The following is a 24,231-nucleotide window of genomic DNA, read 5'->3' as shown; positions in this document are numbered from 1 at the left end:
TTGCCAAATCTTTCCATAGTTCAAGTGAATCTAGAAATTCCTCTTTGTTTCTTCCCTTCCTTCCTTCCTTCCTTCCTTCCTTCCTTCCTTCCTTCCTTCCTTCCTTCCTTCCTTTTTCTTTCTTTCTATTACACCAATTTTGTTTTACAATGGTATTGATCATTTCAATTGTGTCTGAGAGAGCCAGTTTCCTCCCTTGGGTGGCCAGTTTGCCACCTCATGTCTGTTCTTTATAACCATCCTTACTCTGTGTAGCTCTTGTAACTTATGAGGCAAGTTCTGGTCTCACTCCCTTTTCATTACTTATTTTACTACACAAAAATTACTTATTTTACTTTTCTAGACCTCTAGTTCCTTCTGTCTCTAAAGTATTTTTTAAAGACAAAAGTAGCTGGAGGGCAAGAAAAGGGCTTTAATTGCAGAGATGCTCCACCTCTTCAGGTGAAAAATAAAATCTTTACACTTTTGGTGAGTGGGTGGGTCAGGAGGAGGAATAATAAGATTTTGGTACAGTACATGTGGGGGAAGGTGATGCTTATTTTCATATTCAACAATTGTTTGTGTTATTAGAAATCCAGACAGAACTTGGGTAGAATCCCATTTCAGTATTTAGAGCCAGAGTTAATAAAACCTGTTAAAATGTAGAACCTGTCTAGGATCTGCAGCCACTCAACAGTGGTTTCGAATGACTTAAAAAAGAATATTGACCAGAAGGAAGTGGGGTAATATTCATTCTTCAGACCTCAGCAAACCCTGGGCTTTGATATGTCTTTTATTTAAGGATGAGAAAACTATCAAACATGAAAAATATAAGGTCCAACAAGGACAATAAAAGTAGGAAAAATATTGTGCATTGTAGTAGGGCTCTTCAGAGAACCAATAAGAGGCATGTATGTGTGTATACAAATGATTTAATATAGGAAATTGTGTCATATTACTATGGAGATTGAGAAGTCCTAAAATGTGCTGATATCTGCAAGCTAGAGTCATGGGGAAGCCTGTGGTGTAGTTCTAAAAACTGAAGGACCCATGATGTAAGTTCCATTCAAGGTCAAGAGAAGACCCATTCTCCAGCTGAAGTAGTTAGAGAGAAGGAGAGGCAATTTCCCTTCCTCTGTCTTTTTGTTCTATTCAGGTCCTCAACAGACTGCTGATGTCCACCCACATAGGGGAGAAGATCTACTTTACTCACTTTATCCATTCAAATACTAACCCCCTCTGGAAATGCCCTCACAGACATACCCAAGGATCATGTTTAACCTGGACACTTCATAGCCCAGCCAAGTTGACACACAAAGGTAACCATTACAAATCTATCCCTTGTCAACTTAGCACTCATATGTATCTATTTAAACCATACTTAATTTCCAAATACAGACAAAAACAAGCTCATAATTCTGTGTGATGTGAAACAACTATATCGAGTACCCCAAATTTAGTACCCAAAATGTACTTTTTCTGCAGAGAAGGAAGTAAAGTTCTTGAGTGACATTTACTCTTCTCCTTAAATACTATGATGTAAGATTAACAATAGTGAAGTACTAAAGAGGAGCCCAAAGTGGCCAGGTGGCAGTCTCTGCTTCCTTATCAATGGGGTCACCATTGCCTCTTCTGGTAGGAACATTCCTTCCTCTGGAACTAAAGTGTCTCAGCCAGCAGAGCTTAAGGTCTCAGGAACAGGAAGCACACATTTTGCTTGTGGGTCACTAGAAGCGATAGTGGTGGTGCCACCCACATTTGCACCCTTTGATTCATGGACCCCTGGATATGGGATAAACAGCAGTGCATAGTGGATGCTAACCTGGACCACAAACAGACTCCAGGGGATCCTTGCCCAAGCTTTGCAAAGTATTGCCACCTAGCTGGCATTGCGATGGAGTCTTTCACTGTTGTACCAGGTCAACTAACTACCTCAGGACACTGAGGAATGTGGTAGAAGCAGTCAATTCTATGAGAATCGCTCTATATCCACAATCAATGCTAATTTTAAACGATAATTCCTAAAATTTTGTTGAAGCACTTGGCAATTATTGCTAAAATACTAAAATGTTTAAAATACTCCTGAGAGGATCAATAAACAACAAAAATCCATTTTACCTCTATAAAAGCAGAGTTGCAGAGAGTGACATATGACCATTTTTAATACCATAGAGGCTGACTAGTGATTTTCTGCATCTTTAAAATTTATTTGAAGAATCTGAGTTTTTGAATAGAAATATATCACCCACTGACTGATATTATCTGTCATTAAGCCCATCTTTATTTTATCTTTCATTTAGGAACTGTGAACATGTCTGAGCTTTTTGTGCTTAAAAGCAGTATGTATGCTATTATTTCAAGCACATTAAAATGCATAGGAAAATGAAGGACATAAACAAAAATAGCTATTTCTGATTATTAGCATTTATATACTTGATTATCATTTTAAAAAAGTCACAGTGCATGTCTTTTTTTCTTTGTAGTTCAAAATTTTTCAAATTTTCTATAGAATGAAATCTTCTCTTTTAAGATGAAAAGAAAATACACAGTATTATAAATAACTATGTTTAATTTTAGTAGCTCATATTTTAAAAATGCCATCATTCAAATGAGAAGAAATTACCCTAAAGGATCAATAGTAGTTATATCTAGATAGTGAAAAGAAGGGGGGTTTTGTTTTTTTCTTAATGTTATAAAGAAACTTACTATTTTTAATTGTGAAAAATAATTTTAAAAGTTATATATAAAGACTGCCTCAATAAGGATTTTATGATGACTATTGTGTGGCAGGATTGTTGGGATTATGCATGCAAATGATTTTACACATGAATGGCACCTTATCCAAGAGTTTCCATCCAATAAACTATTGTTTCCTTGTATGTCCACATTAACAAATAAAGAAAGAGAGGAATCAGTTCTCACCGATTGCTAATATCTGTGTGATGGACTTTGGGTCATTCTGAATTGAATGTATCTTGGCAAGGAGCATATGATCTGTAGAATCAGACCCCTTGGGACTTGGATTTTCCTTCATTCCAGGTTAGCCATGTAAACCAAGCATTACATTACCTGGGCTTCAGTTTCCCCAGTTTTAAAATGCAGAGACTAGTATTGAACTGGTTAAGTCATTGTGAGTAAAGTATAGTATCAGAAAGAGCATATTGCAATAACTGCATGGGGGTCTCTGCTACCTGAGAATTGCTTCTTTTTTTGCTCTTTATTTGAAGGACTTAACATTTACCTTAAAAATTATGTCCCTTGCATTTGGTTCAGCACTTTCAAGCCTTCTCTGGATGACATTGGATGACTCTAGATGGGCCATACACTGGATGTGCACGGTGGTTCAGGGGAGAAATGCCTCAGTGACTAGGACATCAAGACACCTCAGGAAGAGGTCTTGACTGCAGGAAGTCTCTCGTGGGAAATACCAGTTGTATTTCTGGAGCACAGGCTCCACATCATCTTGACCACATTCCATGAAGTGCCCCTGGCTACTCTTGACATGTAGATATCAGCCACATATTTGGTGGCCTTGAATTGATCCTTTAATGGAGAATCACTGGAAGTGGTGGCAGTCTTGCCAATGTCCTTGCCATGACTCTGCATTTTCCATGGGATGTAGCCAGGAAGCCTTCATCAGTGCTCTACTTTGACTTCAAAGCATCTTTGTAGGCCAGTGCTCTCTATTGTCCCTGGATTCTTCTTAAAAATAGCCTAGGATTTTTCTGGGTCTATTTTAAAATTCACAGTTATATTGCTTATTCCAACACACTTTTTACTTAATCAGGCATTTAACCAAACATATGTTGAATGCTCCAGGAAATGGGAGCTCCTTAAAATGTTCCAGGAAACATGGAAGGGATGAATGATAAAATTTACTCTCTGCTATAGATGAACTCACAGTCTACTAGGAGACTCAGGTGACAAAGTACTAATAGCAGAACTAAAATGAATGTTTTTACAGCTGCATGTCTATGATGCTTCAGATACCATGAGGAGGAACAGTTAACTCCATCAAGAGTAATGAAGAAAGGATTTCCAGAGATTTAGAAATAGAAGTTTGTTACTCCACAGGGAATACAAGTCTGTCATATCTAAAGGTATTTTTTTCACACTCTCTCCTTCCCTCCTCTTTCTCTTGATCTTCTTTCCCTGTCTTCTCTCCTTTAAAAAATACTTACTGAGTATCTACATGAATAATATGGAAAACACCTGGGTTTGAATACATGGTCCTGCTCTCCCAGAGCTTCTCTCTGAGCCAGGTAGAGGACTACCTTCAGAAAGTGCAAGAGTATTTTGTTTGGTTGGAGTTTAGTACCTATGCAAGTGGGGTTTTCAGATAAAATGCATGACATTTAGTTCAATTCAAATTTCAGATAAACAAAGATATGTTTTTGGTATGTTTATATATTGCACAGGACATACATATTCAAGAATGTTATTAAATTATTTAGTGGCTTTCCTTTTATTTTCTTTTTGCTAAGTCTAGCAACCCTACATGTAAGGAATATTAGAAAATGAGGTTAGAAGTATAGGCAGGGAAGACAAATTTTATAAACCGTCCACAGGAGTTTGAATGTCTTGCTATCTCTAATAGGGAACTCCTGAAGAATGTCATGCAAGGAAACAACAAGATCAGACTTGATATTTGCAAAGACAATTCTGGCCATAGTGAGGAGAATATATGAGAGAAACACAGAACCACAGGCAGCAGGACCAAATGAGTACCTGACTTAAGCAGCAGTATTGGGTTGGAGAGATAGCATTAACAATCACATGGCAAAGATTGAGAAGACATCGAAGGTGGGATGTGAGACAGAAGAGGAACTTCAAAATGCCCTCTAACTCATTTCTGATTTGAAAGACCAGGTGAATAATTCTATCATTCTCCAAGCTGATGATTCCAGGAGAAGAATATACATATATGTATATGTGTGTGTCCTTCTCCTGATGTATATATATCAGAATACACACACACACACACACACACACACACACACACACACTGCCCGTCCAGAAGGTATCCAGCCATGTAAAATGAAAAACAGAGACATTTATTGACAATGATACAAGACACAAGAAACATTGTCTATAAGACGATGATGATACCTCAGCTCCCTTCAAAGGAGGCACCTAGGAACCTCACACAGTTCTTTCAATCTGCTGCCCTTTTGGATTTTCCTGAATCTCATTGATGGTTTGAGATCTCGTCTTTTTCAAAGGTGATTTTAGTTTGGGAAAAGGCAGAAGTCACAGGGCACCAAATCTAGGCTGTAGTGGGGATGAGTCACCTGAGTGATTTGATGTTTTGTCAAAAAACTCTGAATAAGACATGATGCATGAGTGGGCTCATTGTGATGAAGCTGTCAATCACCCATAGCTGCAGCCTTTTGAATCATCTGAATAGTTTCTGCAGGGGAATTTTTAAGCTTAATGCAAAATGTGATGCAGATTCATTGCTCTACTCACTCAGTCATTTTGAATGTGATGGCCACACAGTACACATGCTCACTCAGTGGGGATCTCCCACTCCCACTGACTAGTACAGTGAGGGTGTCATTGTTCACACATGTGCATTCCAGTCCACTATCCTTGGCTACCAGGTTACATCGATATTGTGCAAATCATTCTTGTTATACTAACAATGGCTTGACTTCTTTCAGATTGGGAAAAAATATATATCCAGATCCTTCTTCTAGAAACATCAGCTTGGAGATAATAGAATTATTCACCTGGTCATTCATTCATATGTCTATCTATCTATCTATCTATCTATCTATCTATCTATCTATCATCCACTTTTTTTTGTATTTAAACAATTTGAGACTAGGAATCTTTCCCAAGATGTCTACCTCTGACCTTACACTTAAATAAGAAATCTCATCCTAGATTGTTCCAAATCTCATTTCGTTGCAATGTGGAAAGAAGAGAAGCTAGACTGAAACTGTTTTTTGTAGAGATAGCATTTTGTTGAGGTTTGCTCATCTCCAGTCTTTTTCAGTCCTTCTGTGATAATCATCATCCTCAAGAATTCAGTCAGCTCTTGACACACACTCCAAATACTCCTGAGTATCTGTGTGAGTCGTGAAATATTTATTCACCTAACCTTGTACCTTGGCTGAGAAATTTTCTTTGGCATGTCCAACATTCTGCATGATGGGTTTAAATTCATGCGTGTATATAATATCAACCTTAAAGAGAATATCGTCAGACATCAAGCTTTTATCATATGTTGTAAAGGAAGTAGGAAAGTCAGAATTTGCTAAAAACAAGTTGTATTTGATCTGTTTTAACAAATATTTAAGAAGCAGTTGGAATTTAAAGCATCAAGAGAATATAGACGGATGCTGCTGAAGCAAGCTTTCCACCTTGCCTTAAAAGTTTGTAGTTTCTTAAAGATGTTAATGCATTTTGCTAAAATCTTGTGTGCACCCTGACTGGTGTGGCTCAGTGGGTTGGACATTGTCCTACAAAGCAAAGGATTGCAGGTTCAATTCCCAGTCAGGGCACATGCCCGGTTTGCAGGTCCTGTACTCAGCTGGGTCATGTTCAAGAGGCAACTGATCAATAGTTCTTTTTCTCTCTTTCTCCCTCCCTCCCCCCTCTCTCTAAAAATGAAAACAAGTCTTGTTTGCTAATAATATACTTTCCAAAAATGTCTCAGAAAAGTAGGGGGAAGATATATAGGTGTGTTGTGTGCATATGTACACATATGTTACACTGGGGCTTTTACATGGATTGCTACAACTACATAAAGAAAATAACAACTGCAAGTATATCAATGATTTATAACTGCTACACTATGATTAGGTGAGGAATTGAGAATTTTGTGAGTGCTATTGTTAGAACAATAATATTTGGGAAGAATTACAACACACTAGGAGAATAGTAGGAGGGGCAGAACACTGTGTAAAAATTCAAGGTAAAATGGTACATTAGCAAATGTATTAAGATACAGTAGGTATGATATCAGTAGTATAATTTCACATCTGGGAAGGAATGATAAAACCCTCCTTTAATTAGCAGAGGAAATGGATGGTCCTGCTGAGAATAATGGAAAAGTCTTATTTTACATGTTGTTGGGGAAAGAAGTTGAGAAAGCAAAGAATGAACGTTTATGAAACTCATGCTTTGCATCATCAGCTGTGCTAGGAACACATATGATCCAGCTCATTGGAGCCTTTCAACCAATCGCATCCTTTCAGGACAGGTTTTATCATCTCTTCACAGATGAAGAAACTGAGGCTTAGAAGGATTAAGAAACTTTGCCATTGTTACAAGTTAAGTGGAAGAAATGAGATCTGAATTAGAATCTTTGTCTTCAAAGTTCATGTTTTTTCTATTTTATATAATTTCTGCCTGAGGTTTATATTGGAACACTAAACATTTCAGGAAAATTAGGACTATTGCTTCTTGCCTTGACAAAGCACTTTCTACCCTGAATTTCTGAAGGTCCTAGAGTATCATTTTTTATTTTATCTTTGTCACCATATTGGCTTTGGGGCAGTGGGTTAACCAAGGTCTCCAATAAGGCAAACATTTCCTCTGTCTGGGTATCTCTCCTCACTATTAGACAACTTTCTCATACCCTACAGCCCATTTTGGGCTAGGGCTTCCAGTGTATGTAGGAATAACCCTGTAACCTTACACTAGACATTACTGAAGTCAACACCAAATGTTGTGGAATCAAGTTTATTAAAGAAGGAAAACTGAATACCATGTCTTATACACAAAATATATTGGCATCAACATGAAAATAATGTAATGCACGTTATGAATGTACTCGATGTTTTACATTTACTTTTAAGCTTAAATTAATTCATCTACTATAGTTTGAAAATGAAAAACAACAATTTAAGTAGTGTTGAACATAGTCATAACATTTGCATAGTTTGTACAGGCATACCTCAGAGACATTATGGATTTGGTGCCAGACCGCCACAATAAAAGGAATATTGCAATAAGCCACACAAATATTTGATTTCCCAGTGCATATAAAAGTTATGTTCATACTATACTGTAGTCTAGTAAGTATGCAATAATATTATGTATAAAAAACACATACATACCTTAATTAGAAAATACTTTATTGCTAAAAATGCTGACCACCATCTAAGCCTTCAGTGAGTTGTAGTCTTTTTGCTGGTAGAAGTAACAAACCTTCAATTAAAAAAAAATTCAGTATCTGCAAAGTGCCATAATGCAAAGCATAGTCAAATGATGCTGGGCTGTCTATAGTCTATGTGGCCTTGGGCCAAATCCAACCCACCATCTAGTCTCATACATCAAGTTCCACTGGGGCACAGCTACCTACACCTATTTCTTCAGAGTCTTCTGTGGTGACTGTGGTGACACATGGCAGACTCATGTAGTTCTGAGAAACACAGTACGGCTGACAAAGCTGAATGTATTTACTCTTTGGCCCCTTTCAGTAAACCTTTGCTGACTCCTGGTCTGTGACAATAGGAGACACTTCAATCTTTCCTTTCTAATTAGATTCTATGCATGGCGTTTCATCCTGCCTGTTTTAAGAGAAACCATGAAATATTTGTCTTACGTGATAGCATCTAAAATTTCCCAGGCATTTCTTCATCACAAAATACGTGTATAATTCTACAAGGAAATTATATATTTTTCTTAATGAAGGGGAAATATTTCTTTAATGTGCTCATTAAAACCCTGTGATATAGTTATCTCCATTTTAGAAAGAAAATACATTTAGGCATAAAGACAATGTTCGTTTATTTAACTTTAAAAGTCTGGGTGCCCATTGTAATGTCAAGTTCTGAGCTCAGTAATAGGAATGGAAAGGGAGTAAGGGAGACAGAATCCCTAAGGCAATTACAATAGTGTGGTACTGGCATAAAAACAGACACACAAACCAATGGAACAGAATTGGGAGCTCAGAAATAAAGTCTCACATATATGGTCAACTAATACTTGACAAGGGGGCCCAGAACAGTGTTTTGTTTTTTATTTTTTGATAAATGTGAGGGGAAAACTGATAACCACATGCATAGAAATTAAACTGGATCCCTATTTAATTCACTTATAAGAATGAACTTGAAATAGATTAAAAGCTTAAATGTAAGACCTGAAAGGGTTATATGGAAAAATCTCCATGGCATTGGCATTGGCAATATTTTTTGTATATGACACCAAAAACACAAGCAACAAAGAAAAACTAATCAGTGGAATTCCATCACACTAAAAGGCCTCTGTACAGCAAAAGAAAACTCAACAAAAATGGAAAGGAACTCACTGCATGGGAGAAAATATTTTAAAATCATATATCTAATGAGGGGTAAACATCCAAAACATATAGAACTCACACAACCCGTAAAAGACAAAAACAAAATAAAACCTGATTTCAAAATGGGCAGAGGAACTGAATAAACATTTTTCCAAAGAAGACATACAAATGGCCAACAGGCACATGAAAAGATGCTCAACATCACTAATCATCAGGGAAATGAAAATTGAAACTACAGTAAGACATCACCTCACACCTGTCAGAATGGTTACCATCAGAAAGACAAGAGATAACAAGTGTTGGTAAGGATGTGAAGACATCACTCTTGTGCACTGTTGGTGGAATGTAAATTGGTGCAGCCACTATGGAAATATTATGGAGGTTCCTTAAAATATTAAAAATGTAACTACCATATGACTTAGTAATGCCACTTCTAGGTGTATTTCCAAAGGAAATGAAAAAAAAATAGATCTTAAAGAGATATCTGCACTCATGTTCATGCAGCATTGTTCACAATAACCCAGATGTGGAAACCACCTAAGTGTCTGTAAACAGAAAAATGGATCAAGTAGATGTGTTATATAGGCAACGATATTACATACAAGTTCTGTCTGGAAAAAGTCTGGTCATTGTTAATATAACAAGAACAGTACAGGTGGCATCAATGTAGCCCGGCAGCCAAGGAGAGTGGACTGGAATGCACATGTGCGAACAATGACAACTTCACTGTACTAGTCAGTGGGGGTGGTAGACACTGTTGAGTGAGCATGTGTACTGTGTGGCCATTGTATTAAAAATGACTGAGTGAGAAGAGCAATGAATCTGCATCAAATGTTGCATTAAGCTTGCACATTCCTCTGTGGAAACTATTTGGATGATACAGAAGGCCCCCAGCCAATGGACAACTGGTGATTGGCAGTTTCATCACGAGAACATGCTCGCTTGCTCATGCATCACATCTCATGCAGAGTGTTTTGGTGAAACACAAAATTACCCAGGTGACTAAACCCCTCAGATTTAGTGCCCTGTGACTTCTGGATTTTCCCCAAAACTGAAATCACCTTTGAAAGAGAAAAGAGTTCAAACTAGTAGTGAGATTCAAAAAAAATATGACAACAGCTGATGGAGAGTGGGGGAAGTGTGTGAGGTCCCAAGGTCCCTACTTTGAGGGGGACTGAGGCATCACTGTCCTATGCACAATGTTTCTTGTATCTTCTTCAATAAATGTCTTCATTTTTCCTATTACATGGCTGGATACCTTCTGGGAAAACCTTGTATATGTATGCATAGGGTGGGATATTATTCAGTCATGATAGAAACATCTTGCCATGCATAACAACATGAATGAAACTATAAAACTTGAGAGCATTATGCTAAGTGTAGTAGGTCGTAGAAAGGAAATATACTGTGATATCACTTATCTGTGGAATCTAAAAAAATAGTTTATACTAAAAAATATAGAGCCCAGGGGCTGGAGGTTGGGCAAAATGGGGAGATATTGGTCAAAGGGTACAAACTTCCAGTTGCAAAAGGAATGAGTTCTGGAAATATAATGTACAGCATGGTGATAATAATTGTATTCTATACTTGAAAGTTGTTACAAGGACAAATCTTGGCTTGACATGATGGAGGTGTTAGCTAACACTATAGTGGTAATGATTTTTCATTACATACGTATATCAAATCAACACAATGTATACCTTAAAATTACACAATGTTATATGTCAATTATATCTCCATGAAACTGGAAAAAAAATTCTTGCCCTTGGAGAGCTCAGCCTGGATTATATAACTAAGTCATACACTTAATAAATAACAGTGTCAGGTCTTACACTTTGGTCTGAGCACTTTCAAAGCTCTTTTTACATTAAATTTATGCTTTCCAAACTGATAAATGTGCAGTCCCACCCCCAAACATTCCCTGTGTAGCTGAAGCCAAGGATATACAAAGATACAGAATTACATGGCTTTGATTTTACTAGACAGTATATAGTTTTTAAACAATTTTTTATGTTAAAATGAGCCTGGCTCATTTAAGAAAGAGAATGCAAATTTCAGATGAATCTTTAAGATAAAAGACTTTCAGTAAATTAAGGCTTGCGGTGCCCAGCCCCTAAGGATGGCAAATTGTCTCTGGAATACTCTTTCAATAAGAAGAAAAAAGAAAGAGAAATAAGTCTTTGGGGGAAAATGCACAAAAGGAAACCTCATAATAGCTAAGATTTAAACTGAAAGAAGAAAAGAGAAAGTTTGAAGGGGAAGAGAGCCCTCAGAAGCTAACTTGAAAATGACTTTCTCAGTGTCATCGGTCAACCTGCCACTGAGCAGCCTAATTAAGACATCTGCTAAGAGTTACCGATTGAAGGAGGTCTCACTGTCACACCACTTTAATTGACATGCTGTGATTTCGTTCCAGATTAACTTCGTAAGTGGTCCTCCTAATAGAAAGATCACTTAAATTAAAAGTGGACTGTAAATGGGGATTTGTGATGTTAATAGGCCAGTGTAATCTCTCCGTGTCATTTACATACATTTTCATTTTTCCCAGTGCATATTTGCATATATGGGAGGATGTCACTGAAGATGTCAGGGGCAGTATTAGTATGCTAATGACCATGCAACTGCCACAGTGTCCAGAGTCATTTCTTTGACCTCCCGTCAGCACTAATTTTGGAGCTGCCTTTGAGTCACCAGTATTAGTAACATAAAACCCATGTTCCAGAAAAAGCCTGAGTTCAGCTTATTCACCCAGATGCAATAAATCTTTGAAAGACTGAATGGAATTGAAGCAAAGAGACTTTATAACATTTGAAGAGTTGCTTAGTACTTGAACAGTTCCGTATGTCAGTAATGCTAAAAAACTAAGAATATTGGCTCAATGTGGTAGCCCATCTACCCTCCTCAATGTGGTAACTCATGGCAGCATGTCTGCCAATCTGGGGAAGCCAAGACAGAGGCCAGTTCAGGCAGAACTCAGAAGAGAGACTTCTGGAAATGAAGCTGACCTATGTCCCTAGGTCAGAAATGTTGAAGAGATAAATTTAGGGTAACTCTCTGTCCAAGAGGAAAGGAACTCACATATATCCTTACTTTATTGTTGTTTTAATACCAACACCATAACCTCCAAGTCTAGCAGCTATCAGTCAGTGAAAATCTTTAGAAATTTTGTGTTAAGTTATTTAATATTTTTAGTGACACACATATGAAAGTCTTGAGCAATTAAGAAATTTGATGAGGACACATAGCAAAAGGGAAATGAAGGTCTCTGTGATTGCCAAGTGCATTCTCCCTTTCCATTACTGCCTGCCATAAGAATGAAGGTACAAGGATGGAGAGGTAAAAAAATGGATGGCCTGGGCTGTTAAATCTAAGTTGAAAGCCTTGTCAACAGTCACACCTTGAGAAAGCCAAGGGCTGAGGTGTTCTTTGTCATTCCTTACCCTCTAGATGGGGGAAATTGGTGTAGAAAGAAGGTGCTGAGATTCGAGAGGAGCTTGACTGCCATGGAGGAGAATAGTGGCTCACAGCCCTGAGAAGAGTACCTGCCATTCATTTCCGGGCTCTGTGGTAGCTGGGCTACCAGCTTTGCCGGGTCTTGGAGATGTGTCAATGAGCCATTTACATGACTCTTTACAAAGTTAAGCCTATTATTTGGCCCTTCTACTGGCTTTTATAAAAGCCCTTGACAGACACAGTAGGAATAAATAATGATTGCCCACAAGCTGGGTGCCTTCTTAAAAGTGAAAAGGTGGTTTGACAAACTTCACAGTGAAAAAGTAGTGGGTTTGTTCACAATACAATATATAGATATCGTACAGAATTGTACACCTGAAATCTACTTAATTTTATTAAAGAATGTCACCCCAATAGGTTCGATAAAATAAAAACACATATTAAAAACTCAATAAAGAAAAGTAGTGGATCTGACACTAAGAAGCACTAGGCATTGCAGGAAATGGGGTGTGGTGTGTTTCATACTGTCCCGGGGTTTTCTGAGACTGGCTAGGGGGCCAGTTACAATGTAAGGCTGGCCTGTGTGAGGCCACACACTCTTCCACCAGGGACCACAAGCCCCTTAGCTCAGAACAGCTTCTTTCTGGGATGTCAGGAAACCAGCCTCCCACCGAAGAAGCTGAGATGGATCATCACACAGGGGCAATGCATGATGAGATTGGCGGGTTGGCGGGGGCAGTCATCAGACTGGGGTCAGACCTGGTCCAGAAGTGAAGGGAAAGGCACAGTCAAAGGGGTAGACTGGAGGAGACTAGGCCTGTGGTTCTTAAGCTGGGCACTTTTATCTCTTCTAGAGGACTTTGGGTATTTTCTGGGGACATTTTTTATTGTGACACAAGGGGTAAGGATGGCATATTGTAGATAGAATCTGGGGATGTTGCTAAATATACACAGGACAGACCCCTCTTCCACAATAAAGAATAAGCTGGTCCCAAATATCAATGGTACTGAAGGCAAGAAATCCTAGTCTAAGAATACCGGGAACTAAGTGGAGAAGTCAAATTTGGCAGTGGATTCTTATGTGTAGCCCAGACTGAGATCATGGATGTAGTGATTTAATTTTGCACCTTAAGGAATGGAAACTCAAAGAGAGAAAGCAACAGTGTCTGAAGCCACAGAGCGATTGCTGGATGAGCTAGAATTAAAATCTAGTCTCCTTACCATGGCCTGGAGCATTTCCTTCTACCTACACTGTCCTAGCGAAGTTTGTATGTGGGACAGTGGTGCAGATAATCTGGTCAAGATGCCAGACTTGGCTTTTATTTCTGACTTTGCCCAGTATTGAACATTTTTTGTCTCTACTTAATCTAAGAGCTAACAGTGCTTTCCTTTCCCTTGAGATGTGGAGTTCTGGGGAAAAATGGCAGAAGGGAAAGGGGACTAACATGTACTCAGCAGTTTCTGGAAGCCAAAACTGTTCGAGGAGCTTGACTGTGCTTGTCTTGTTTATTTTCACAATAACCCTAGGAGGTAGGTATTATTAGCTCTGTTTGGAAATGATGAAGCAGGTTCAGATGGGTTTGGTCAGGAACCCCGGGTCTGACAGTTGATAAGTGATTTTTGCTCAGTTCATAACTTCCCAACGCTGATATTCTGCATCGACAAAAATGTACATTCCACAAAGGCAAGGATTGTCAAAATACGTTTGCTCATTGATTGTTTTTCCTAAGTGCTTACAAACTGAGAGGGCATAGTAGGTGCTCCATAAAAATTGGTTGCATCAGTGAATTAATACAATGGAACTATATAGGCCTTAAGACTTGAAGTGTAGAGATTTTTGAATTCAACGAAATATAAAACATCAAAGAAAAATCTGCTTTTTTTGAATATTGGAATCCAGCAGCTTCCAAAACATCTGCAGAGGAGCAGAGTACTGAAAACACCTCTTCCAAGTTGTCTGATGCCAAGCATTGAAGTATACCAAGTGACAGCAGAATACTAAGCTATCAGAAAAAGTGTGGGTGTGCAGCTGTTACACTCTTTAGAGGATCTTTAAACAAAAGCTGTAGTTAGGAGAGAAAAGGCACTACTATCTCATAGATCATTGCAGCACACAGGGCCCAAGGACGAGGTGTCTCCAGTGTGAGAGGAGCTGACAGTGGGAGTTGGGAAAGTTTGCGTGGTATGGCTCATCTCTTTGTACCTGAGCTCATCCGCATGTTAAGTAACACCCTTTCATCTATTGCTTCCCAAATCATTGCAACTTGCTCAGACATACAGCTTTCTCATTCCTGCATCCCAGAACTTGGCCAATACAGGCACCTAATAAATTTTTGTTAAGTGAAACGATGATTTTGTTTCTATAGAAATGATATTTCTTGTGGCTGAGGCATGCATCGTAGGTATTGCAATTTCTATGACCTTCATCTCCCCACCCCAAAACCAAGTGAGGATGTAACTAATTTTCACTACTTTTTTAGTTTATAGCATACTGTTGACACTTAACCTCCTATTATTTTCCTAACAGTCATCTGAGATGTTATATCCAGGTTATAAGTGAATCAAAGGAGGCTGAGAAGTTTGAGGAATCTTTCTGAGGCCACTCAGCCAGGAAGTTGTAACATTAGGATATAAACTCTTTCTACAGAGCTTCAGATGGGACTGGTTCTGCGCAGTAAAGGACTGACCTTGCCCAAAGAAAGGTCTGGCCCTCAGTTCCCTGCAGGCCAATTCCCAGCAGGGGACGCATGAAAGACAACCATACATTGATGTTTCTCTCGCTCTCTCCTTCCCTTCCCCTCTAAAGATAAATAAATAAAATTAAAAAAAAAAAAGAAAGGCCTGGCCCTGGACTGGCTGCTGGGAGATGACCTCTAAGCCCTTGGAATGTTCTCTCTGTTTACTTGGAGGCCTCGGCCACACGGGGCAGTCTATGCTAATGCTAACAGTGGGAGTCTTTGGCCATGCAGTAATGAGCTGGACCTTTTGAAGGAGCTGAAGACTAATGTCCTCCATGTGGGCAGCCAGTCATGTCCACTTGACTAACTCCTAAAAAATTCCTAGACACAAAGGCTCAGGTGATGTTCCTTGTCTGGCAATGCTCCAGGTCTGTTGCCACGCATTGTTGCTGGGAGAAGTAAGCTCTGTCTATGAGTACAGTGGGAAGCTTGCACCTGGAGCTTCCCTGGCCCCTGCCCTATGTACTTGTTCTTGTTTCTGACTTTAATCTGTATTCTTTTGCTTGAATGTGCCATAGCAATACTTTTGCTGGGTTCTGCATGTCTTAGTGAGTTACTGAACCTGAAGGTGATCTTAGGACTTTCTGAACTCCCAAGTTCCTGCAGTTTCTCTGCAATTCTGGGGTGGTCAATAAGAAGGACTGATTAATAAGGAGGGGACATTGCTGCCCAAAGGCCAAAGCAGACAAGACTGAGGGACTGCAGACTGTGATCATGTAAGATCAATTTTTAAGAGAAATGAGAGCTTGGGCCCAGGGGCCAGCCACATCTAGATCCTTTTCTTTGTCCCACTGGTAGCAGAGTACCACCTGAGAGACCTCCCCACCATGTGTCCCTTAGAATCATTCCTAATACATCAGACCTAAGATGCTTTCTGTTGTAGCACATGCTGGAAAAGAGAAGAGGGTTTCTGACAAATTAACAGTTTTGCAGTATCTCCCTTTCTTACCCTCCCTGCCCTCTCCCCCTTTCCCTGTCTTCTAGCTTTCTCTTTTCTCAGCTCTTCCCACCTCCACCTTTCATTGCTATGTGCCTGGCATTGTGCCAGGTTCCTCAAAGACAAAAAGCACAGCAGAGGCAGCAATGTGAGTGATTGGTTTTGAGTTCAATTTCCTGGCTTTGGCTCTTGCCTCTTCTACCTTCATGCTCTCAGTCTCTTCCCAGGTAGGGCCAGGACTATGCAAGTTCTGCACTAATGCAAGTGAGACACTCTGGTCTCAGCCTTGCCTCTTTCAAATGCTTTATCAGGAACATGGAATTCAATATCTACCTTCTGAGATTATGAGGATTGAAGTTCATCCATCCTTCATGCTCAGCCTTTTTTAACACAGAGTAAGCACTATCAAAGTGCTAGCTATTCATTTTTTGATGCTTTCTTCCCACAAAGAGGTCTCCATTGTCTTAGGAGAAGATAAGCGATTGACTAAGATACAGGAAAGAAATGCGTAGCTCAATCTAAGGTATCTGGACTCTACTATGATGCATGTAGGGTAGTTTCACAGGACTGGAATGGGGCTTCCATTTTCCTAGGGACACTTGGCTCTCTCTCTATGAGATGGTTGAATTTTCTCCAGAAGTTGAATTCCTTGGTCATCCATCTGCTACCCCCCTGGCAATGTGACACGACACAACCTTACATCTCAAATCTGCAGATGCTGAAGACAGGACTGCCTAGGATTCCTATGGCCTGGAGGGCAGTGTAATTCTTCAGGATGACATTGGGAGCCATTCCTGGTCTGAATCAGGGTAGAGGTTTTTAACCTTGGCTGCACATTAGCATCTCCAAGAGAGTTTTTACAAAGTCTTGATGCCCAGATCTACCTCCATTAATTCTGATTTAATATTAATGGTGGATGCTGGCCTGGTAGTCCCTGTAGGCTCTTAAGGGGGTCTAACCTGTGTGGGTATTTAATACAGACACCTTGCAGCTTCATCACGTGTTGGTGACCTCCCCAGACACCATGGATTTTCCTGTCTGCCCATTTTGCCTCTGTTTGCCCCACTATCTGGTAGGCACTCCCTTCTTTGCCTGGTGAGCACCAATCCACCCTTTATGACCTGACTCAAGGGTGATCTTCTTGAATGTTTCTAGGCAGCTTGATGACAGGCAGAGGTAATTCCAGCTTCCTCTGTGTTCCCATGATACTTTCTAGACTATCAGCTTGTTCCCTTGAGAGTTGGGACCTTGTCTCTGTCACCTTTGTCTCCATGACATCTGGTGGAGTCAGAGCCTGGTGCCCTTGGTGAATATTTCATTGGATTAAATTGAGACATTGAAAACTGCTTATCATGTCATCAAGGTTGAAATCTCTATTCCTTATAATGTTAGTCTCCTTGTCTTGCTTCTTCTGTTACTGCTTGGCATAGCAGTGTGCTTCATTTGTGCAAACACAACATTCCCACTGGACTGTTGAAGTATTTTGCTAATTGCAGGGATGCTTGTATTCATAACGTGCTGTTTCTTAATATCTAGTCACAGTTGAAAACTAAGAGTGCAAGAGCTACACTTAGTGATCTGTACCAAGTCTGCGCATACGTACATACTAAAATGTCTCTGGGTGTTCCACAGGTGGAAATAAAACCCCAGAAGAGACAAACAATCTTGTAGTCCATTTTAATGTTGCACACCTTTGGATTTTTAATTAAGGACAACATCCATATTCTAATTATAATGTCAAATTTTGTTTCTGTTTATAGCACATCTCTACCACTGTGTAGTATTATGGTTAGCAATAGATGTTGAAGAACTGAGCGGGCCAGGAAGAGGAGAGTGTTTTCACAGGAATAAGCAGGTGTGTACTGATGGCTGTGTTGCTTAGGAAGGTGGCTTAGGTGGTTGCTATGAGTGGTGTTCATTCTGGTTACTCATTGCCTGGGCCTTTCCAGTTGTATTTTTGCTGTTATTCCTGTCAGGACTTTGGAGGATCTATTAGATATACAAGAAGACTAAGAAAATGTGTAAATCAACAGAGTGGTTAAGCTCTTTCCCTCTGGGAAATCTAAGAGAGATTTTGTGCGTCATATCGAGTGTAGGTAACAGCCACTGGATTGCCCATGACTTGGCAGAGGGCAGGAAGATAAGAAATCAAAGTGCAAGAAATGGAGGTAGGGCCATTGCTGAGAGTATCTGAGAGATGACTGTGGGCCTGAGACTGAGTTGGTGTATTAGTTAATATTCTCTTTTCCTTCTGTAGTATAGTCAAACCAGATAAAAGCTCTATCTTTCTTAGGTAGCGGCATAAGCAGCCAACTCTATCAAGTCAAGCTGTATGGACTCTTTATTGCTCTGCCATCCTCAATATGTAGTTTCTACCTCATAATCTAAGATGGCTGCCATAGCCCCCACTGTCACATCCACATTCTACCCAATGGGAAGTTGAGAAGAGAAAGGAAAGATTTCTATGTGAAAGACCTGACCCAGAAGTTACAACTCAGCACTTCCACTCACGTACTATTGACCAGAAGATAGTCACATGGCTACACTTAACTTCAAGGGAAATGGGGAAATGAACTCTTTAGCTAGATGGTCTTGTGCCCAGCTAAAAATTTTGTTATTTGGGAGAATAGGGAAAATAGATACTGAGGAAATAATCAGCCATCTTTGTTTCATAGGAGACATTTTTTTTTCTGGCTTCTGCCCAAACTCAGCCAAATACAGTGAAGTTGCAGAAGTGCTGGGAGGGTGAATTCAGAGGAGACATATCTCAATGTCTTAAATGCCATCTCAGAACAAGAAATCAATGATTGAGGTTAAACATATTAGCACTTGAGGTTGCCTAGAAAATCTCAGCATCTAAAAACAATACTTCTTTTTTTGATGCATATGTCATTCAATGTTTAATGTTAATTTAACTTCTTAATATAGATTTTTTTATAAGAACCTTTGCCCAATATTCCCAAGATAACTAAGAGTACAGTGTTTATGGGGAGGAATGCAAACAGGAGGACAAAGTTTGTAAAGTTTCATCAAATTAATTACCTAGAAGATACAAAAATTGCATGAATAGAGGTAGTTTATGTATAAAGAACAGTTTCTGTTTTAAAAAGGGTGTCATGATTTTATGTGTGTGTATTAATGGTATAGGTATATATGTGATGTATATGTGTGCATACAGATATACTTAATGTAATCTTTTAATGTAAAAAGTGTTATTTTCATTTTATAGAAATTTGGTGATTCATCTTGGGCCCAATGCAATAATAAATAAAACTGTGGAAGAGGGAGATGTCTTGAGAGAGAGTGCAGGTAATTTTCACGTGAGAGGGGTGTGAACATGTATAGCTAGAGAATGGACTAGAGTGGTTTTTAAAACAGTTCCAAAAATTCTTTGACATTTTTCTCATTGAGTAGTGATGCCTGATTCCTCTCTCATTGAGTAAAGGCTGGACTTAGTGACTCTGTCCCAGTGACAAGAATGTCAGGGCAGTGACCCTCTGTGACTTCCAATATTAGACCATAAAAAACCATGTGGTCTCTGCCTGGCTGTCTCTTGGGACCAAGCTGCCATGTTGTGAGGAAGCCCAAGCCACATGGAAAGTCTTGAGTGCATGCTTTGTCCACTTTCACCTTTCGTGTTCTCTCTTTTCTCTCTCCAGCTCAAAAGAAAACTGATTCTAAGTTCTTGGAAAGAATCAGAGATACTAGGCAAGAGTTTTTCATCTTCCCAAACCTAAGACAAGATACATTGGGGTTCTTTTGTAAAAAGACAACACAATTGTTTTTCTAGCTAATGGCCAAACTAGCTGTGCTCAAGTCACTACCCCTTTTCTGAAAGACTTCTCTTAGAGAAGCTTCAAGATAATTGCCTGAAACTTTCTATTCTTTCAAGGAGGATAGATATGCATGTAATTAGATGTGTGTAATTCTGTTAGTTTAGGCCAGTTTCTCCCATCCTTTTTAATCATTTCACATATGTCAGTTTTCTGCTCATAATCTGCTCATTAGCACTTCAGGATACATTATTTAAATTATTTATTTATTTATTTTTAGAGAGAAAGTGAGGGAGGGAGAAAGAGAGTGTGAGAAACATTGATGTGTGAGAGAAACATTGATCCACTGCCTCTCAACTGTGCCTCGACTGGGGACCAAACCTGTGACCCAGGCATGTGCCCAACCCAAGTCGAACTGGAAACCATTTGTGGATGATGCCCAAGTAACCAAGCCACACTGGTCAGGGTGCCACTTTGTGATATCGTGTGCTGAGAGCTCTCAAAATCTGTGTACATCACTCTAAACATTGGACATGTAGCATGTGCTTAAGTAAATGTTCAACCAATTAAAATGAAGTCTGATCAGCAATGGGAAAAGGCAGTACTGACACTTTTTTCACTTTAGATTCTTCTATTAATGCTCTCCCAAATTTCATAAATAATTTAAATCTGATATGTTGACTGTACATTTGTAGATTAAAAAAACAGCTGAATTGCTTTATGTGCCCTGATATTTAGTTGCATAGAAGATGGATTTTTAAATTATTTTTCTTGTTATTTATTCATTGAACATGCACTTTGTGCCTGAGACTAAGTTGATGTCTTTGTAAGCATGACATCATTTTATCCTCTGCAATAGAAGAATAGACAAAAATTGTTTTTTTCTTCTCAGCATTGATTTTTTTCTTCTTTGGTGGAAGTACCCCTTTTCCCCTTTGGGTTGATTCTTTTTCCTCATTTTTTATGGACATGTACATGATGGAGTTATTCATTAGGCTCTTCACAGACCTTCCCTTTCCCCTCCCACTCCAACACGGGCCCAGGAAGTGAGCACTCCATCGAAGCTGAGGCCATCAGAGTGTTCTGTGGAACTGAAGCTTGAGCAGAGCCTCACATGGAAGGCAGACACCAGGGTGTGAGCGATCAGCCTCTGTGTCCTGAAAATGTCCATTAATTTTTGGAACGACACCCTAGACTTCATCTCCACTGCATTTTAAGCACATTGAGCAAATTCCAGGTAAGGTAGGAATTAAAAATATTTATGAAAAGAACAAATGAATGAATGCTCAGGGTATCCCTGATTTATGTATTACCTAAAACCTGTTGATTCCAATCTTTCTTTGATTCTCTGATCAACCAGAACACTTTCATTGACTTGAACAGAATCAATTTTCCCTGTTTACAGCCAGGGTACCCTAAGTCATACAAGTAAAAGTCATTGATCCACTTTTTGACAATGTATTGCCTTCAAATAAAAAAGCAGGTGTAAGCATGCCTGTATTTACTGTTTGTTAGAGCTTTTGTATCACTTCTTCCTAACATACTTATCCTCATTTGTCGATCTCTGTTATATTTTCCATAATTGTACCTTATCAACACAGGAATGTTACCTAGTAAATCATCCTCAAAGTATCAAAGTCATCATAAAAAACTGGAAAATAAAATCCCATTGGTTTCCAGCTGGTGCTATTCTGGAAGCACAATGCTCTACTCAACATTTTTCAGTGGGAGGGGCCTAAGGGGGCATTTGAGTTTGCTACTTCTATCCTAGAGATAAAGATGAAAACCAAACCAAACCAAAGCAAAGTGCTGGTGTACCATAAGATGATCTCATTAACCATTAAATAAATAATTCAGTACAAATTCTAAATATGAAACCTACATTGGGGCTCAGTCTGGTGGAGTTAGGGGACATTAGAAGAAAATGAGTGATTGAGGTGATTGTAGAGAGGGTTCCTGGGTGCTGTCTGAGGAGGGGATCTTAAGAAGTCATCTGTCCACTTGGCCTAAAGAAGGTTTGAACTCAAACTACATTAAAAATCCTGGCAATGATCAGCCCACTACCAAATGCCTCTCCAGCCAGACTGGATTCCTCAGTATCTGCAAAGATATATATTAATAATTTATTCATGCTGTGATCTACTTCTAAAATGGTTTACTTCATATTTTCTCCTTCTTTTCATCTTTCAAGTTCCAGCAAAAAAATTGACTTCATGGTTCCCCTGTTCTCTGGTTTCTAAGAAGAAATGCCAAATAATCCAGGGCACTGGACAAAGGCTTTGGGTTCAGACCCATGTGATTGCGAACCCATGCTCTGCTGCTTTTCCAGCTGTAGATATATTGCTTAATCTTCTGAGCCTCAGTCAACCCTTCCCTAAAATGGGGATGATGTTGATGATGGTAATGATACTTTGCAGGTAGTGGTCAGAATTACACAGAAGATGTGTCTAGCAGTTGCCACAGCCTAGGACATTGACAGTTGGTAGCTTTTATATCAGTACTTTGGTCCACTGTAATCTCATTCCTCGAGATTCCTTTAATGGCATGTCAGATGCAGTCATTGACCTCTAGCCTTTGACAAGCTGACGTCTCTTCTCCATTTCTGTTCTCTACCTAAAGTCATAGATGTAGTTGTACCTTTATATATCTTAATTTTCCAACTCCTGGAAGGCAGAGATTGTGCTTTACAGCTATTGTGTAAAGTTGCTTAATGTCAATCAAACACATAAAAACTATTTTAGCTAGACTATTGGTATATTTTACAGGTATAGAAGGTAAATTGTAACCTATTTTCATTATTTTTATTTTACTTCTATAGAACACAATAGGTTATTTTCTATGACATTTGATTAAAATATTATATGTACAAATATCACCTCATTTGATTTTGTTTATTCCCCTAAATGGCAGATACTATTGACCTTTGTAATTAGTTATTGAATTGAGACTCTGAGAGGCAACATGTCTTACCCAAAACAACCCAGCACGGATTGTGGGAAATGGGCCCTTGAATCTGTGTCTAACCCTTTTTGTGCTGGGCTGACTCCACTGTGAATGTTCTAGAAGATAATGAATGTGAAAATCCTTCACAGATTGCAGAGTGGAATATGAATGTAGGGGATTATTGCTATTATTTCTGGGGCAGGCAAGCTATAACCTCTTGTGGGATCATCTATCAACCAGGAAATCCTGTTACTGTTCACTGAATTGCACCCCTGTGACCCAAAAGATAATGTATTTCCCAGTGTACTTAACTTAATACTGTGGGCTGACCTGTACCTTGAACTGAGCTGGGTGAGTAATATTTAAATGCTGAGCCTGACAGCTTATAACCCAAGGCAGCTCACTTTCCCCTGTGGCAAGCTGCCAAACCAAGGAGGGAAGAACAGTGGAATGTAGGATTGAATAAGATTAGGGTGGGGTGGTGTTCCTCCAAAAACAACCCATGGCTGAGATTTATTTTTGATGTCTTCATGAAAGGAGCATCTTTGTTCATTTTGATTATCAAGTGTGCTCCTCAGGCACCTCCCATAGCCACCCTTGGATTGTCAATTTCAACCGCCCTAACACTGGGTCAGAACCATTCCATGTTGATTTAAAAACCCAGTGGGGGATCATTTGACTGGAGTTTGACATTGTGGTTCAATAGCCTGCTGATCTGCCAAGGGCCTGCAAAAAGGAAAATGCTTGCTGGACACTTCTGCAGGTCAGAGTCAGTGGGGAGGGAAAGGGTGGGGTGTTCTTGCCCTCATCTCTTAATTCTGTGCTGAGAATACAATGGAATCATAGTGTAAAGAGTATATTTTAAATAGAGAAAAGTTTAGACATTAATATGAAGACCTTAATTTTATTATTTAAAATTGCTTTTTAAAAAAGTTTTCAATTACAATTGACATTCAATGTTATATTAGTTTCAGGTGTACAGCATAGTGGTTAGACATTTATGTAACTTATGAAGTGATAACTCCAATAAGCAAAGACTCTAATTTTATAGATAAGGATATGGAGATTCAAAATGGTGATAAATTTGCCAAGTGATTTGATACTTAAATTCATCAAATTTAGATGAATTTTTCATATACAGAAGTTAGATGAGGC

At 39.1% G+C, this 24,231-nt stretch overlaps 1 long non-coding RNA gene across 9 annotated transcripts in view; it reads right to left on the bottom strand.

Annotated features, from left to right (window-relative positions):
• LOC119035479 (uncharacterized) overlaps positions 1-24,231 on the bottom strand; it is an 83,274-nt gene that overhangs the window by 34,237 nt on the left and 24,806 nt on the right. The window contains exon 5 of one of the 9 annotated variants that reach the window (XR_008392836.1): positions 8,049-8,139. The exons of the other annotated variants lie outside the window; for them this stretch is intronic. This is a non-coding gene — a long non-coding RNA (uncharacterized LOC119035479). The remainder of the gene's footprint in view (positions 1-8,048; positions 8,140-24,231) is intronic. 9 annotated transcript variants of the gene reach the window in all.

This window comes from Artibeus jamaicensis, unplaced genomic scaffold, assembly GCF_021234435.1.
Source record: "Artibeus jamaicensis isolate MK-2021 breed Jamaican fruit bat unplaced genomic scaffold, CSHL_Jam_final contig_76, whole genome shotgun sequence".
NCBI classification, from domain to species: domain Eukaryota; kingdom Metazoa; phylum Chordata; class Mammalia; order Chiroptera; family Phyllostomidae; genus Artibeus; species Artibeus jamaicensis.
This window is presented reverse-complemented; position numbering and strand designations above follow the sequence as displayed.